Below are 19,676 nucleotides of genomic sequence, written 5' to 3' on the forward strand. Positions count from 1 at the left end.
CTGATAAATGAGACCATTCGATATTTTCCTTTTTCTTTCTGGCTTATTTTGCTGAGCATAATCGCTTCCAGCTCCATACATGTTGCTACAAGGACATGAATTTATCCTTTTTTTTTTTCATTAAAGATTGTATTTATTTATGCATACAGAACTGGGGTACAGACCAGAGGTGTAGGGGTGGTGAGAGTGTTCACCAGAGACAGAGAGGGGAGTAGAAAAGCAGATTGACAATGATGAGGGGAGCTGCAGGTGAGACAGGAGAGGTCTCCTGTGCCATGTGGGTCATCTCCGGGTAGGGGATCGAACTCTCATTGAAACCGCCATGGCTTGGCTGGGCTTAGCTTTGCAGTGCAGTGCTCCAACCCGCTACACCATCAGGGAGGGCTGAGTTTATCCTTTTTAATAAGCAAAACCATTTAAATATATTCTATTGATGGTGGGAAATGACATTTGTCTCTTTCCTCATTTACTCTTTTTTTTTTTTTTCGATCTTTATTTATTTGTGCATACAGAGCTGGGGTACAGGCCAGAGGCTCAGGGGCGGCGAGAGGCTTCACCAGAGACAGAGTAGGGAGCAGAACAGAGAGATCTACGGAAGTACACTGCTGAGGGGAGCAGCGGGCAGGTCAGGAGAGGTCTGCCACGCCATGTGGTCAGGTGGGGGCAGGAGGGAATCTAACTCATGAGGAAGTGGCTTTAGCTTCTCAGTGCTGCGCTTTCACCTGCTGCGCCACCAGGGAGGGTCTCCCCATTTACTTTTAACCTGACTCTTGAACTTACCGAATCTGAGTATTCCTTGATAAGTATCCTCTTTCTCACTACTCAGGTAAACTGTATTAAACTGACATGGAGCTTGTCAGTGTGTTGCCTCAGGAGAAGGTGCCATGTACCAGTTGACATTGGACCTGCTATATGCCATTTGATAGGCTCTGAGATTTACTCAGTTGCGACTGGCAGGTTTTACAGAGAACAGCAGGCATGGCACAGAGCATGTGATAGAGACAGCTGCTCTGCTCTGCTAGCAGGGCACCTAAGATTACTTCTTTTGTCATTGCTTAAACCCTATTAGGTCCTTTCTCTCAGTTTCTTAAATGTCTGATTAAGTATTTAAATTTTGAATTTGTTCTGCTATTATTCATGCATTTTATTTCAGCCAAAATCCTAGTCATTTGGAATTAGAAGCTCAAAATACTGAAATATTTCTCTTTTATCACTTGGAATTTGCTGCGATATAATCACTGTGTTCAGTAGATAAAAATGATTAATATGTTAGTTCTATTTAACATATTGTAAATGTTCCATCAGCCACACTCTGACATTTTTCCCAATCCATTGCATATATAGCATGATATAAATGTTATTAGAGAAATAAAATAGTGCTTGTGATGGTTTGAGTCCTTAGTGTGTGCTAAGTCATATTCTCTTCCTAACTATGCAGTCAATAGATACCACTGTTATTCTCCACTTGGGGGTTTAAGTAATTTGTGATCCACAAGATCACAAATTAGTGGCAAAAATTCCATCCATGAAGCTCAGCCGTAGAATCCATGTCTTTAGCCACTGTGCTGTGCTACCTTTCCAATTTTCAGGACTTCCTTTAGGCATATTTTCTTCTAGGCTATTGTAAGTTGTCCTAGGAGGGTTTCTACAATACCAGTTACAGGATGATACATCAGCTATGTACTTTTTTTTTTTTTAAAGATTTATTTATTTATTTGTGCATACAGAACTGGGGTACAGGCCAGAGGCTCAGGGGCGGTGAGAGGCTTCACCAGAGACAGAGTGGGGAGCAGAACAGGCAGATCTACGAAGTACACTGCTGAGGGGAGCAGCGGGCGGGTCAGGAGAGGTCTGGCTCGCCATGTGGTCTCCTCCGGGGCAGGCTGCAGGCGGGAATCGAACTCATGCAGAAGTGGCTTCAGATTCTCAGTACTGTGCTTTAACCCGCTGCGCCACCAGGGAGGGCCTAGCTATGTACTTTTAAATGGCTGATTGAACTAGAATTTCATCTTTGTCTATTAAGGAAATATCCTGAAATCAAGTACTGAAAGAAAGCTCTTGTCACAAATAACTTCCATATACGTGTGTGTATGCATATGTACATAGGTATGTAAGTATATATGTATATATCTGAACTCCACTTATACCAGCAGTTCAATATGACTTATTTTCCCCAGATCATTTTAGACAAGTATCAAAACCAGCAAGACAAGAGGCAAGATGATTGACTCAAAAATAGTTGTCATTGAAAAGAAAGTAGAAAGTAAATGTGTATTGTAGAATCTTCATTCAAATAATTTCTAAGTTCTTAATTGTTGTTATTGAAGGGATGTGTGGGAAACAAGAATTCCAGAGGAGTATATTAAAATTAAGGTTGAGTTATAACTGTTTTTGACTACTCTTTCAGTGATATTTAGAAAAGTATAGTAAATTGCTACTGGATGTTATGTGATTTCATGACACTAACCTTTGATCTGTTGGTTGAGTTCCCCATCTGGTGGCTGATTTTTTTCTTGAATGTTGCTACAGAAGAGATTGTAGGTGTGACATCCACTGTAGGCAGGGATATTTGGACTTACAGCCTTTCATAATATATCCTCTTTAATGTGCAGTTTTTCTTTGGACATTTTCTTTATTCATTATTACTTAAGAGAATGATTATTTCCTAAATGACTACAAGATTATACATATATTACTGCATTGCTGGACTTTCCTCTCAAATATCTCCCAAATTTGTGGCTGAGAACAATTTAACCTTATAAAATGTCTCATAAAATGCTGGCTCCTGGACCTAACCCTAGACTTACTAGAATCATCTGAAATGCAACTCAAGAGCTTATATTTTAAGTAAATAATCCAGATTTTGCAAACTGAACACATTTTTTTGAGAATGGGTCTCAGACTCTATTTTAACTTTTGCCAATATTATTTTGAGGTGGGGAAACTTTAAAATGCTAAAGAAATGGAAATTAAAAGTGAGGCATCAATGAAGTAAAGACATTCTGTCTTCTCAAAAGCATCCTTGTAGCATTTTTTGGAGAATAGGAATAAAATTACACACTTGCACACATATACACATGTATTCTGGTATTAATCATACTCTTCCAAGCCTTTTTCTGAAGAAAAAAAAAAAAGAGTCTGCCAGAATATTTGTAGACCCAGCACCATGCAAAGTACTAAGAAAATTTTTCCTTTTGTAAATGAATGGTCTTTTCCATTAAATCATTACTTCCTACATACCAAGACCATCACCAAGTGCCACATTTTGTGGATGATGAAATATCAGAGGCTACACCTAACTTGGTGAAACCTGTATATAACTTAGGATGCAAATCCAAAGTGTTTGAGAGGGGGGCTGCTAATCAAAAATCTCTAGAATATTGAGCAGGTAGTCTTTCTCTCATTCAAGCTATACTTGTCTCAGCTGAAACTCTTTCCTTGGTTGTCTCCTCAAATTCAGTTGTAACAACAGACATTTTGGTTGATGAAAATACATTCAGGTCTACATTCAGTTAAAAAAAAAAGATTTTATATTTCAGTCTACCTGTTCTATCCAATAATACAGAGGAAAATACAAAACAGCTTTGTTTTTTAGCAACAACAGTAAAATACTAGGAAACCATCTTCATACAAAATTACACATTCTTTCTTCTTTTTTTTTTTGCCATTGCCTTCTACTCTAATAAAACATTCCTTTAAGACTAAGTTCTGAAATTATCTTGGCCAATACATTTGCACTGGAAGTACTTTATTGTAATTTGCCTCTTCACTATAGTCACCATCACTTCACTCCCCATTGTTGTTTACTTCTCATAAGACACAGTGAGCTATAACTGATTTCAGAAACCAGGTATGCGCTTTGGCAGTGGATATGGTGATGTGACACATCTGAATGGGTGTAACTCTATATTTTTAAATCATTTGTAGTAGTGAAAATAATGCTGCCTAAATTTGAAACATATGTATAGATATATATACACATATGTATGTCTAAATATATTCCTTTCTAAATTTCTCATTTTTTAAAGGTTTATTTATTTATGCATATAGAATTGTGGTACAGGCCAGAGGTACAGAGGCAGTGAGAGGATTCACCAGAGACAGAGTGGGGAGTAGAACAGGCAGAGTGACAAGGTACACTACTGAGGGGGGCAGCAGGAGAGACAGTCTGTACCAACTGGGTCATGCCCCATTCCCCGCCCCCAACATCGAACTTGTGCTGAAGTGGCTGTGGCCAGCTTTGCAGTGCTTCACTTTAACCCCCTGAGCCACCAGGGAGGGCCCATATATTAATTTTTTAAAAAGAGAATGAAAGAATGATTTCCAAAGACATCAGTATTTGGAAGATAAATAAGTTGTAGTCAAAGCTTAGGAAGTAACTAATTTTGTAATTAATGTTTATTATAAATGTCAAAATTTAATAGCTATGCATTCCAAAAGGCCACAACTGCATATAAAGGTGAAACTGGGTTATTGAGAATTTCCTAGACCATGAGCTTCCTGAAAGATTTTCTTATCTGTTTTCGTTTATCCATGTTTGGATAACCATATTTATCCATAGAGAACAATGTCTAGAGTTCAGACTCTAGAGCAGACAAGATGAGTTTGTAAAACACTTTTCCTACTTCTTACATGTGTTTGATTAAATTATTTAAGCTTTCTATGTACATAATGGGAATGATAATGTCATGTATTAGGTGTTGTATGGCAAAATGAACTGTCACTCTTGGTATTCATCTTAACATGCCCTAACTCCAATGTTAATTATCACCATGTACCAGTAAATACTGTGAGAGGTTATTATTTCAGCGAGGGAGATTTTAAGACTCTAATTTCTTTTGGCCTTGGATTTTTTTTCAGCTATACATTATTTTCCATATTTTGCTCCCTTTGATTTCTCTGAAATATTCTTTTGAACTAATTACTACTCCCCAAATACCCAACCCGCAGAAAAAAATTATTATTATTATTTTTTTAAAGATTTATTCACATAGAACTGGGGTACAGGCCAGAGATGCGGAGGGTGAGAGGATTCACCAGAGACAGAGTCGGGGGCAGAACAGGCAGATGGATGAAGTACACTGGTGAGGGGAACAGTGGGTGAGGCAGGAGATCATGTGGAAGTGGCTTAAGCTTCTCAGTGCTGTGCTTTAACCAGCTGTGCCACCAGGGAGGGCCAGAAAAAAATTCTTACTTGTTGAAATATAGACAATAGGATGTTAAACAAGAAAAATCATATTGTTTTTAGAGATTTGAGCTCTGTAATCAACATAATGCATGACAATAGAGAAAGGTATTCAAGATTATACTAAAGGTGGAGACCTGTTCTAAGGTCATCAATACTTGACCCTAACTAATGATTCTCAAGTGGTAGCAATTTAATTCCACAGGGGCTCTTGGCAATATCTAGAGACATTTTTGTTTCTTACAACTTGGGGAATAATTATTGGTAGCAAAAAGGCAGAGACCAGAGAGGGTGGTAAACATCCTACAATTCACTTAGCAGCCCCCATAGCAAATAAATATCTAAGCCAAAATGTCTATTATTCCAAGACTGAGAAACTTTGCTCTAACCTGATAAAATACAAGCATAACTAAAGATATAAAATAGTTACCAGAGGAGCTATTTAAAAACTTTGGAGTATATAAAAAAGAAGATCTCAAAGGTAAGTGTTTTGAGTGCCAGATAATTATCTTCCTAGGGAGCAGCTGGCCTCCCAGGCTGGAGTGAATTTTTTCTTGTAGTTGTTTCACTCTTGTGGAGAAGGCATCATTTGAATGCTAAAATGACTTTCCTAGTTTCTTATTCACTGAGAAATCTGCCTATTTAGCTTCTTTTGTAGTTTATGCTTGGAAAGGTGACACAAGATTCTACCTCACATAGTAAAAGAAACTGTTTAATGTAGGTTGACATTTTCAACATTTGGGCAATGATAAGATCTTCCTTTTTTTCAATTTGCAAACCTGAAGGGCAGAACCCTGGACAACAGTCAGCTTATCAAGGCAGATATTAAATTGTAGATTACATGGGAAGATGTTTAGCTAGTAATTCAATTTCTTTAAGAGATACTGAGCTAGTCAGCTTATCTTTTTTTTTTTTTTTTTAAGATTTATTTATTTATGCTTACAGAATGGGGTATAAGCCAGAGTTGTGGTGGGTGAGAAGATTCCCCAGAGACAGAGTGGGGAGCAAAACAGGCAAATACACTGCTAAAGGGAGCAACGGGTGGGTCAGGAGAGGTCTACCAGGCCATGTGGGTTGGCTCCCTGGCAGGAGATAGAACATGCTGCTGTGGTTTGGGAGATCTTCATAACGTGATGCTTTAACCCGTTAAGCCACTAGGGAAAGCCTTTGTTTTTTCTGAGTGAGCTTTGATAGTGTGGCATTTTGGTAGAACTCCTTTATGGTCCCTATTATGGTCTAACTTGGTAATTTTTCTAGGCATGTATGCTCTGTTACTGAGGACAATGTTCTGTAAGCATCAGTTGAATAAGATAGCTAATAGTGTTGTTCATTAGCCATTGACTAATAGTAAGCTTGTCAAGGTGAATGTTAAGTAACAGAGGTCTACCTAGGAAGCAACCTAACTTTGCAACTAATCTTCTTTCTTATTATTCACATGTGGGAAATTCTAGCCCAGTCTTCTTATAGTATTTAAGCAAATGCTAGCTACTTCAAGGAGCCTTTATTCTCAAGAATAACATCGTTTATATTGATAATGTGTTTGTGTATATTTTATTCGGATGTTATGTTGCTCTTGGCAATGAAGATTAGTTCTTATCTATCTGTATATTCCTAGAAATATGACAGGTCATCAAAAAATGTAGATTATTATCTCTTAAAAACCCTTGTGCTTGTTCTAATATTAAATAGCATTTGTACAAAAATCTATCTCCTTTTACATAGATGGATTCTTCTAAGATAATTCATATTAGTGAACTTCCAGCCTTTGAACACCGCTAGTTATTTGCAGCTTGCAATTCCTGGAACTCACTTAGTTCATATTTGACTAAAAAGAATCTATTTTTTAATGTTATATTAAAACTTTCTTAATTTTTTGTGTCCAGGAAAAAAGAAAACCTCACTTTCTTGTTTTGTTGTTCCTTTCTCACTTTTCTGTAGCCATTCCTTTTTCATGTAAAGTTTTCAGTCCCTTTATTATGTGTAGATGCATATTCTAACTTACCAAATAAATTGTTGGCATACAGATAAGTACACAGCTTTATATATCTGGTTTAATCATTAGTTCTCTTTTTCTGAACTCCATACTTGCATATTATAGTCATAGAAAAAGTGGGTGGTGGGAAACATGAAATAATGAGACTCTTCTCATTTCTCTGATTCCTTTTTAGGGCCATCATACACATTTCTGCAAGTCATTGCATAAGTGTCCAACTAAATGGTTAAGTGCAGGATAAAATCAATTTTTCATTCTGTTGGCTAATACCTTATATTATTTATTTATAATACTTCATTCTGTTGGCTAAGTCTTTTTAGTCTTATTGAGGTATGTGTCTGCCCAACATAATGACTGTCTTCTAATTTGAACAAAGCTATTCTATTAGATTTGTGCATCTATCCAAAGAGAGATACCTCTAACAGTGTCAAAAGTGCTGTTATTTACTCATGTCAATTCTCTTCTTAGCCACCCCCCATATTGCAGATGATAAGAAATCATGCCTAAAGTAGTAAGATCACTTTATCCAAAATTACATAAGTGTTAAATATTTTGTACAAAATGACAATGGAAATCATAGTGGGTGAAATCTCCATTTTGGTTTTGCCTATATTTGCTCCCTGTTTATATTTAGTAATATTTATTTTGCTTATTTAAGCAAGACTATGTGGGCTTAGATTATATTTCCTTTAATGTGGGTCTAATGCTGTAAAGTAAACTCCAGTCCTAATAACTTGAGGATGAAGTTGTCAGATGGGAAAGTATAGAACACAGATATTACGGGAAGAAAAGGTACACATGATGCTTTGAGGCAGTTTGATTCATTGTTGTGGTTAAGTCCATATTTCATTTCTGGACAGCTTCACCATTGCTAAGTTAGTGAAGACAGACCATACACTGTAATGATTTTTACCACAAGTTTATAGAAATATCAGAATAAAAGTGGGTATCACATCACATTCAACCAAGACGTTATAAAGTAAAATGTATTAAAAATTAATTTTCTGAATTTCATTGTATTTGCCATATTAGCTTTATGCATTATTTCATTTTCTTTCTGCTATAAAATTCATTAATTTTAATCCAGGATTAACACAATAAGAAGAGGAGAATTGGTTTTCTGTAGCATCTTCCACACTTAAAGTATCCTAATGTGCTTTATAAATAATGAATGAGATACTGTTAGAATAGGGACTCTGTGGGCAAACAGAGTGGCCATTGTACAAACTGGTGATATCTCTCAAAAAAAAAAAAAAGATAAATACAAAAATGAAAGTCCTTTTATGTCCTGTCTTTTGTTCCCTTAAGTTTTGATGAAACTTTAAAGTAAGTTGTTATCTAGGAGTAAATGTCATCTCTAAAGAGAGGGAACTAGAATGGCTATTAGAAAATTCATTAATCAAGGTTTTATTTGTAGGTCATGATAATCATTTATTAGCTAAGTAAGGTGTCTGGGCTTTTTCACATTTAAAACTTATTTCTTCTACGAAAAAAAAAAAATTGAGTCTGAAGCCCTGCAAAGCAATGCAAGATAGTTCATAACCCCTGAGGACTTGTGAAATTTAAGCACATTGTCTTTTAAAGTACAGGCAATAATTCATAGAGTAAATTAAGGTAAGTGTAGCCAAAACAAATTGTTTTTTAGCTGAAAAGAAGATTCAAACCTAACTCAAATGAAAGACTATAAATGGCAGTTTCCCACTTACAGACTTCAGTCTGTTTCTTTCTAACATAAATACACAACGATTTGTAGAACCATGGCTTCAGTTTGAACACCATGATGAATGAGGGAGCCACAGGTGAACTTGGAAAAAATCAGCTCCTTTCTAGTAAAAATTCCCTGAGTACTTCTAAATTTACGCTTTTTGGAGGTATTCTGTAAGTTAAAGAAATTTAATTTGCTCTTTCTACTTCTTTGGAAATGTAACTCAGGCTTAAAGCCTGACCACTGTTACAAAGAAGAAAAGCATAATAAATTGAGGGGCAAACAGGCAATGAAGGCAGTGTTTTACCCATATTTTATATGTTAAGTTAGAGAGCTTAACATGAACATTCATTACATCCATGAAACCCTTTATCTGATGGAGCAGGGAAACCCAAAGGAATACAAGTTGTGTGAGTCGCAGGTAAGATGTAAGAGCTAGACTGGATCAGATGTGATTGACATTGAAGCGGGTAGAACTTGTAGTCTCAGAGGCATGCATTACAACAGAATAGAGGAGCCACGCGGCTTGTAGAGGAATCACTTGGGAAGACAGGAGAGGATGGGGTCATAGTCCCAAAGCTGAACTTAGCAGCCTGGGAGGCAAACACTGTAATTGTAATTCGAGGATGTTGTTGAGCAACTCATGGGTAGTCATGATCTGCACTGAGCCATCTTTTTCTGTAAAGGACCAAATAGGCAATATTTCATACTTTGGGGGCCATCTGTTCAATTCTGACATTGTATTGAGAAACAAACCTAGACAGTGAGCATGTGAATAGGTGTGGCTGTGTTCCAACAGTACTTGCCTTGAATAAAAGAGATTTTAGTCCCTATTTGGACACAGACTGCCAAGCTCTGATATGAACAGCAGTGCTAGTTTAAAATAATTTATAGTAAGACAGAAATCATGGTGCAAGAACAAGGGCATAGATGTAGTCTAGTTAGACCCCTGGAGGGTGGGCACTCTTCAGAGAAGGCAGTGCCCATGTAAGACTCACATTGAGAGTCTTGGTAAATACTTTGAGAGGCCTGGTGAATACTTTGGGCTTGGGGGGCAAGGAATTAGGAAGGATTCAGACTGCAAAGTGAAAACAGCAAAGGGAAAATGTACTTGTTTCAAAACAATGTTCCTCACTTTCTGGTCATCTCTCCAGATAGGCATTGAGAGTTCTCGCTTAATCCTTGGGAATGTGTATATACAACTAATGTCTTTGCCAATTTGTTATTCAGCTTTGTTCCTTATATTTTATGTTTTGAGCGCTGCATGCTTCTTCCTTTGGTTAGGCTGCTTCATAGACAAGACTACTAACATATTCTCCACTATGTGTATTTTATTGTTATTACTAGAAAGTGTAGCTGATGAAATTGTGATATATACCAGTGACCATTTAAAGTAATATATTGCCTGATTGAAAAAATAAAACCAATGTACAAGCATATGTGTATTTATGGTGTATGAAAATAAACAGCAAAACTTCCCCAGTGAAGGGTGATGGGGTGGGGGGGGGGGAAACAGTGCCTGACAGAACAAGGAGCATTAGTGAAGTCATCAGTCTATATTTGAGTCTGAAAAGAAACTCCAAATGAAGGAATAGCCAAATATATTTTGAGGCCTGCAGGCAGAACATTTTTATGTATTTTTAATGTCAAGGTCCTTTTAAAAATACCGACTTTGAGTTATTGTTAAAATATGTTGAGCTATAAAAATCTTTTAGATATTTGTGTGTTTTATTCATAAAACAGTGCATCTATGTTCTTTTCTTTGTTTTTTGGTTTTTTGGTTGCAATAATTCTCAGTGATAGCTGGAGTTATAAAAGTGAGGGCTGAAAAAAATCTAGGTCTTTTTAAGGCTTTTCTCATACATTATATTTCTCCTTGGAAAGAAACCTTTCCTTAGTGTGATAATACTTTAGTTTGTTCATAAGATTAAGTATGTAGGAATCAACATTCCCATTATAAACAATCAGCATTACTATATGTGCCACACAAGTATAAAGGAACTTGATACATTAGTTGATGGTCTAAGTACAATGCAGGGAAATAGATGAGGATACTAGAGCAGAGAGGTTAACTCTCTAGTTCATGGCCACGAGTCGTTGTCTGTAAGAGCTAGAATTTGAAACCAACTCCAGATGATCCCCTTGGCCATTCTACATAATAATATATGTATGTGTGTCTATGCATGCTTAAACATTGTGAAATTAATATTGAAAATTTTAGTGGCCGTGAAACTATTGATATTGATCATAGCAATAATATCAATTGCTAACCTTTATTAAGTATGAACTTATTAACTGAGCTAGTACTCTGGATATGATGCTTTATCTACCCAATGCAATCATAGATCATCAACTCACTTTTTAGAAAAGAGCTGCTACTTGTACTTCTGCTTTTGATTTTCATAGTTGATTTCAGGCGTGTCAGTGACTACTGCATTGTACTAAATCCTTCTTGTTCTACCTTATTTTGCTTCTCTGGCAGCAAGTAGAGGCTTTATTTTATTGAAAATTACCATGTTTCCTCGGAGGTTTTATCTTTTACCATTTCCATATTATAAGGAAAGATTATATTTGTGATACCATCATTCTAACCCTATTAAAGGAAATCAGCCAGCTTCCTTTGATGTTGACTCTTTTCTCTTTTATGTCCTTGCTCATTCATTGCGTTAATATTTCCTGAACATATATCATGTGCAAGGTGTTATTCCTGTACCAAAATAGAGCAGTGAACGAAGGGGCAATGTTCCTGTTTTTACAAGGTTTTCATTTTGGTGCATAGAGTGAAACAATAAGTTTATAAATACATTCATATTATTGCAGATGGGAAGAAGTACTATGAAGTAACAAAAGATCAAGAACTGTACATTGTCAAAGCAGGATGGAGATGTGATAATTTGGCTGTCTTACCCCAGTCTCCTCACTTATTTATATAAACTCTTGCATACAGAGGTCCCAGTAAGTTTGGATCATTTTATCTGTGATTCTTTGAAGACTCTTAAATACACATTTTTTTCTTTGTAACCAAAATAATTCATGTTCCTCCCCATAATATTGACTTTGAAATGCGATATAATTAAAGACTGAATTGCTTATAAAGAAGTATGGCAGAAAAATTTCAGTGTTCAAAAAAATATACTTCTACTGTTTTTGATCTCTTAAAAGAAAATAAGTTGTCAGAGCTTCACAATCCTCCATTCTAGAAGCCACACAGTTAAAGTATCTTGTCCCCATGTAAGAGAAACTTAGGCTAGAAGTGTGTGTGTGTGTGTGTTGCATTATGTGGCAGTTTTCCTCCAGCTGGAATATAGATTTTTGTCCTAAATTCAGAAGGGAGTAATAACATTGTTTTAAGGTTACTGGTTTTAAAGATGGCAAGGGAGAAATTCTGGATCATTATGTCCTTGAATCCTAACCTGAAGAACCTGTCCTGAGGAAAATGGATTCAATAGTATTTTAACAGGTTGGGAGATTGATAGAGAACCATGAATGGTGGGGGCATGCTGGTCTACCATTCAAGCTAAGATGGTTTATTTGAATGGTGCCATTAATATGCAATAAAGTACGAGCAAAGGACCTGGAGCCAGCATTAACCATAATGATTCACAGAAGTCAAAACTCATACCCAGGCACAAAATCAACATTCCTTAACAAATCTATTGAGTAATTCCAGATGTTTTATTGAGCTTTCCCTATAACATATGTAATTTTTCCAGTTTTTAGCAGTCTCAAACCTCAAATGGGCTTATTTTAAGGAAACTTAAGTTGTCGGAAAAAAATTGAACACCCATATCTGTGTTAATTCAGATTTAACTAATGAAGGCAAATATGATTTGTTGGCATTATTATTAACTTAAAATTTTTGGGCTTTTTGTTTAAATGAAAGTCATGAGGTATAAATCAATTTGCATTCAGAGAAAAATATTTCATGGAATTTCATAGAAAAAAGGGTACTATATAGGAGAAATATATTTAAAAAAAATTATAAGGACACCAGAATGCCAAGGATATTGAATTGCCATAATATGAAAAATTCATAGTCAACTAAAGAACATTATTTTAAAATACTAAGGGTATTAATTTTTAAAAACTCTCATTTCCAAAATATTTGGAGAAAAATGTTCAATGCATATAGTAAGCAGGGGCACATTTGTTTCTATTTTGAGTGCTCTCCCAGGGAGATTTGGCCTATCTTTTATACATACAAATATAAGCTGCTAGAAATCCTTTGGCATTAAAAAATATTTGAGTAAATTTCAACATGGAGGTGAAGCTTGTGAATACAAGGCAGTGGAAGTCCAGAAAATATATCATCAGAGCCAAATATAAAAGCAAAAAGATATAATAGCTTATAACCGTAGGACCTTCATAAAATCATGAACTTCAAGAATTACTTATAAAGTGATGAATTATTAACATAAATTAAAACCTCAAAAAAGAAACTAATAATCATGAAAATACACACACAAACCAGATGTTATCATGTTCATAAAATGTAGGGACATAAAAAAGCATTTATAATGTAATTTTGCTGTTTATTTATTGAGGTACAATGTTAGAAAATTGGTTACAATGAGTATAAAGAAAGATATTTTTGAACTAAATCAAATATGTGAGAAAATGCTAATGGAAAAGTTACTTCCATTAAATTTCTTTCAGAAAAAAATGTGATTTATTTAGTTATACATATAAAAACTACGGTACTGTTTAGAGGTGTGGGGAGTGAGAGGATTCATCAGAGACAGTGTGGGAGCAGAACAGGAAGATCTATTGAAATCCACTGCTGAGGGAATCAGCCTGTGAGACAAGAGAGACCTGCTGTGCCATGTTGTATTACCTACCCGGCCAGGGATGGAACTTGTGCTACAGTGGCTGCAGATAACTTCATGGTGCTGCACTTTAACCCCTTGGGTCATCAGGAGGGCTCCAGAATTTCTTTTTTTAACATGATAGGCACGCAAGTTTTATTCTTCTGATTTTTAACTAAGTTTTTGATTAAGATATTTGTCGATGTCATTGTTGTGCTAATTAACAAATGTTGTGTGACTATTGATCTTATAAAGTGGATTTCACATTTAGAATAAAGATACATTTGGTGTTTCAAAATAAAAACAAGAAAATTAGAGAAAAGTATGTCTACAACTTAATGTAAATTGAAATCAATGCATATCTTCACTGTTGCTTCATTTGACTTTTCTTAAAATGCTATTTCTAATATTAGCTTAAAAAACAAATTCTTGGATGAAAGAACAATAATTCCCAATATACTTTATTTTTTTCCTGCATGCTAAATGATTAAGAGTTACAGGAGTACAGGATAGTTTGACATACTATCTTTGCCTTCTAGCCTCAAAGATTTAGTGCAGAGTAGGAGAAATTGTGTTGAATTTGAGGTATGAACAGAATGTTGGCAAATGAATGAAGACAGATGCAGATTCTAAATAGTGATTATAGCAATAAATCAGCATCAGAAAGTTTATTTTGTTACTGTATAATCTCAGACCACAACTTGGTTAGAATAAACTAGTTGTTCCAAAATTTACTGAGCATTTAGTCTGACCCAGCATTGGGAAGATATTGGAGAGTGCAATGTCTTGTCCCTTTTCACAAAGAAGATATTTGCTGAATGAAAGAGCAAATAATTCAAGGAAAAAAGTTAGTATAATAAAAGCAATGAACAAATGCATCAAAGCAACTAAGACTTTGTATCTTAATGTCCGTAAGCTTTACTAGATTACAGGGAGATATTTCCCTTTATGGTTTAATAGGTAGGAGATGTTTGTTTCCCAAGCTTGATGTTTCCTTGTATACCCTGCTGATTTAGAGTATGAGAAACATGCTCTGTGTTTAGGAAGCAACTTGTAGTCTGGGCTGGGGGAGAGTGTTTTTCTATCTCACTTGGTCCCTTTGCCATTTACTTCCTCACTGATGGCTGAATTTGTCACAATACCTTTATCAAGTAGTCTTGTTCATACAACGACTTTTGGAGCAGAGGTGGACCACGTGATAGCTCAAGATGATTATATGAGAGTCTCTGTTGGAAAAACAATGCTGAGCCACAAGCATGATGATTACACTTGAAAGAGTTCTGACATGCAGTATCACAACAGTACCTATGTTCTGGTTGCAGGTTAAATTCAGCTTTCTTTTAAGCCAATTGACTGCCTTTATTTTGGGTGACTAATAGTAAAGTCAATTTCTCTTTATACTGAAAAATCTGTCAAACCAAGATTTATTTTTCAATCTCTTCATTGGTTCAGAGATCTATTATCACACCTGCTTTGAGTTAGGTATGAACATGTAATATGTAAAAGTGTAATGTGAATATGAGCTAAGTAATTACATTACATTTTTTAAGATAAAAGTATCAATCTACTTGTCAACCAACTGCTATGACAGCTATTGTTTAAGAGGTATATCAAAGTTAAATTATGAACATTAAAAAGCACAGTTTACACTTGACATCATTTTCTGGTCCTATGGATTCTGCTAAAGGTTGAGTTGTCAGTGACTGTCTGATGAGTATCAATGACCTCATTGGAAATGGTTAAATGATGAAGTAATAGGTAAGGAATATCTTCTCCTGGATGTGATAATTGAACTAAGGTGAATCCTTTAAGCAAGAAGATTAGCTAGGTTAGAGCTAAAGTGAAGAAAACTCTATTTTCCAGTTTATTCCAACTTCACTCTAGGGAAAGAAAACTTCAATTTGCTGGTTGAGCAAAGGTTATAAGATGATGTACAGCATTGCTACAGTCAGATTTCCAGGTGTCTGGAGTGGATATCATTTAAAATCCAAAAGCTTAGGGTTAGAGTAGAATAATTTAAAGTATCAACAGCAAATGTGTAGCTCAAAATTGGAAAAAAAAAGTTTCTTTGTTAACAGGTCTGTTAATTAGAGATATTCATTGGCGACTGATAAAAATATCACAACTATAAAAAAATAAAGTATGTCTCTTTTCTCTTACCAAAGTCCATTGCTAGGTCTAAAATATTAAAGTGAACAGAATTATGCAGAATTCTATGTATTTTCCCATTTCTTTAACCTTTCATTAAAAATATGCTTATTGACTTTCAACTATATAAGTAAGAGCTAGAAATACAAACATAAAAATAAAAAAACTCAATCCCAGACTTCCAGAAGTTCATATTTAAGGTAAGCACATATACAAAACAATTAATTGCATAAATAGTTATGAAATTATAACTTGATAGGAGTTACAAAGGCAGCATAGGATGCTGGTAATTGGGTCACCTAGTTAATATATTCAGAAGTTAAGAAATATGTTCTTGAAGCACAATTCAACTGATCTCTGAAGGATGGAGAGGCATAAATAAAGGAGTAGAAGTTAATGGAAAGTGAGCTATGTATATATGTAGCAGCATGTACAAACATCCAGAGTAGGTGCCTTAAATAAGTCTTGAACCCCAGGATATGGATTTAACAGAGATAATGGAGCATAAACTAGTGAGCATGTCCCTGCTCTGTAGTGCTTTCTATAAGCATGCAAAGATGATGGTCTTAAATTGAAGAACAATAAGACAGCATAAAAGTGTTTTAAGCAGAAATTGACATAGCCATATTGCCCTTTTAAAAAGATTGTTCTGAATACAATGTGTAGATTGTTCCAGTTTAAAGAATTAGCATGTGAATAAAGCTGACTAACTAGGAAACTATTTCTGTAATTCAGAGAAGCCACACTAGCACTTTGGGTTATGGTGGTGGCAGTAAAGTTGAAGAAACTAAACAGAGGTGAGAATCATTTAGGTAAAATTACCAAGATTTGATGATTGATTGAAAATAGTACTGGGTAAGAATGGTTTGCAGAATCACTTCCATATCTAGGGTCTGTAGAACTAGGAAAAGTAGTACCACTTATTGATTGACAAAACACTGAAGATAGAGTAATTTTGGGGCAATCATTGATAAACTTGAACAAGTCGATCATCTATAAACATATTACATTCTAGCAAAGATTTTAATAGCCTTTTTATGTCACCTGGGTATTAATCTACATGTTTAACAAAAATATTTCCCTTCTGTGGAATAACTGATTATGACACATAATGTGAAGGAAAACAAATGTCTTTTATTCTTTGCAAGTGTTATTCCTCTACTTCATTGACCTTTCATTCATTCATTGTCTAATAAATCATCAAATACATTTTTGATAACTTATTTACTCTCTACTGGATGGATGCTCAACACAGAGTAGTGGATAAGGATGATTTAAACCTGAACCATTTTTCCTTTCCAAATTTCCAGGAATTTAGAATGCACCATGTAGAGAAACAACTTATTTTAGGCAATCCAGTAACATCACAGTTATTTTGAAATGTCAATATTTTGATATGATAATTTATCCTCTAAGAATATATCTTGAAAATAATCTTAGATAAGGGGGAAAATATATTGAAGGATGTTTTTCAGTGTATTTTAGTAGAGCAAAACAATCAGAAACATCTAAATGCCCAGTAACTGATACATATTAACTAGGTGACTAAATAACTGTCAAGCTAGATGTTGCTAACATTAATAAACATTTATTGAGCACCTACTACAAGTGTCAAGCACTATCCTTTTTGGTTCCATAAATCATTTCCCTGATGCTTTATAACAATACTGGGTGAAATTGTTACTGTCATTTCCATTTTAAAGATGTAGAAATGAATTACTAGAGTTTCATGTTTTCCAAATATTTCTAGTACATAGTAGTTAATTCTTATATTTCCATTTCTCCCCAACTAAAAACTAAAAGCTTATTGAATCAGCAAATATATATCAAGTGTTTGCCATGAGAATTTATGCTTCAGTATGGGATACAGACCTGTAAGGAGGTAATTCCAATTAGTGAAAAATGCTAGCTCATTTCTAGTTATTAAGAGAATATATGGAGAAGTAGCACTAATGTTATAATGGGGCTATCAGTAAAATCTTTCTGGAGTAATTATTTTTTGATATGACACACGAAAAATGCAGAGGTCTTAAAGCATTTTTAATGTATCCAAAAATAAGTTATAATGAATAAAAAGTGGATGTCTTTAATTCAAATTAGGTGGGTAATTCGTTTACCTGTCCTCATTCACAACGTCTAACTTTCTACTTCTTTACACATTCATGCAAATGTGACTTCAAAATGTGAAGTGCTGCAAAATGAATGATCTCACCATAGATATGCAGAACTAAATGGGACTTAATTTTATAGTGATATAATTTAGAGCAAATAATAACCAGCTCTATTACGGAATCACCTACATGTATTGCTCTAGGTCACTTGGATCAATAGCTCTTATAATTCCTCTTTATATAATATATGTAGTTTTTTCTGTTTTCTTTCCATCCTAAATAGACTGACTTTTATTTTCTATTTCACTTTTCTGTATAATAAGATTTCAAATTCTTTTATCTTTATTGTATCTTTGAATCACACAGACACAAAGTATATAAATTTGGCTCTGTGGTTTCAATTTTCCTAATTTGCAATATATGAATATCATTAACACGCCTTCTGCATCTCTTCTACCCACACATTTATTTGGAAGGCCATGTAACAAATGAGGAACACAAAATTCTCTAAGCACTGAGCTGAGATTCTGGACCTGCTTTGCTATCATCAGCTAGCTTTTAATCTCCATGAATGCTAAATGACTTTCAGTTAAAATGAAAGATTGTGGTACATTGCCAGAGACATGACAGTTAAAACATCTACAGATTTTTGCCAGGGAATAAATCAGTGAATGTTCATATGGATGAACAATGTCTTAACGAGACAACCATAGGCATTCCACTGGAAAGTTTTATGAAACCCGTTTGATAAAGGTATTTTCTTTAGCTATGTAAAGAGAAAAAAATCCATCAAACCTTCAAGAAAATGGTATTACCCTTCATACTTTTTACATGTCACTAGCAATTTGCCAAGCTCCTTGAGGAGTTGTTGTAACAGCTGCCTTGAGCTTAAGACCAATATGTGACAGTCACATTATCAGGAAAAAATCCTCCCAAGTCCTCTGCTTGAAGAAGTATTGTTTTCTTTCTTTCTTTTCTCTTCAAGAAATAGCTAGGCATATGTGAAGAAGAGAACAATATGGGTTAGATTCAAAGACAAGATAGGAGTGTGAGAAAAACAAGACTGTTTCTGTTTAAAATCTGTCCCATATGTTGTTATGTGGTGTGTGTGTGTGTGTGTGTGTGTGTGTACACATATACTATAGAGATTGAAAAGTAAAGAAGGGTTTATTCCTTTTTCTGAGGTCTGTCTTAGGAGAGTGATCTGAAAGGGAAGGGAAGGCTAATTTCTATAATATATATGATACATATGTGTATGTTTAGGTGTCTTTGTGCATGCAAATAAAAGAAAAACAATAACTACATAACACCAGTTTTTAATTCCCTGACATGGTAAACAGACTCCCAATTCAATTCATTATTTCATTAATTCACTCACTTTTACTCAGAAAACATTTACTCAGTGCCAAGTTTATGGATTCAATTATTATAGTGCTTAAAAATGAGGAGGGAAGATGGATAATCTATAATAAATAATCTATAATAAATTCTACAGAATTTGTTCTTGTAATGAGGAATTACATAGGATATTAGAATATTTAGGTAATATGAGAAGGTCTTTTTGAGGAAGACATGAGTTGAGATTTTCAGGTGAGATTTGAAATAAGAATAAGGTAGAAATTACTGGAAGAAAGGTATTTGATATAGATGGAATAACCTAAAAAAGTATTGGTTGCGACAATAAAGCTGATATAGGGAAAGAACAACTCATACAAGCTAGTGGAGATTT

Source organism: Condylura cristata, unplaced genomic scaffold (genome assembly GCF_000260355.1).
Source record: "Condylura cristata isolate star-nosed mole 26May11 unplaced genomic scaffold, ConCri1.0 scaffold00008, whole genome shotgun sequence".
Taxonomy (NCBI): domain Eukaryota; kingdom Metazoa; phylum Chordata; class Mammalia; order Eulipotyphla; family Talpidae; genus Condylura; species Condylura cristata.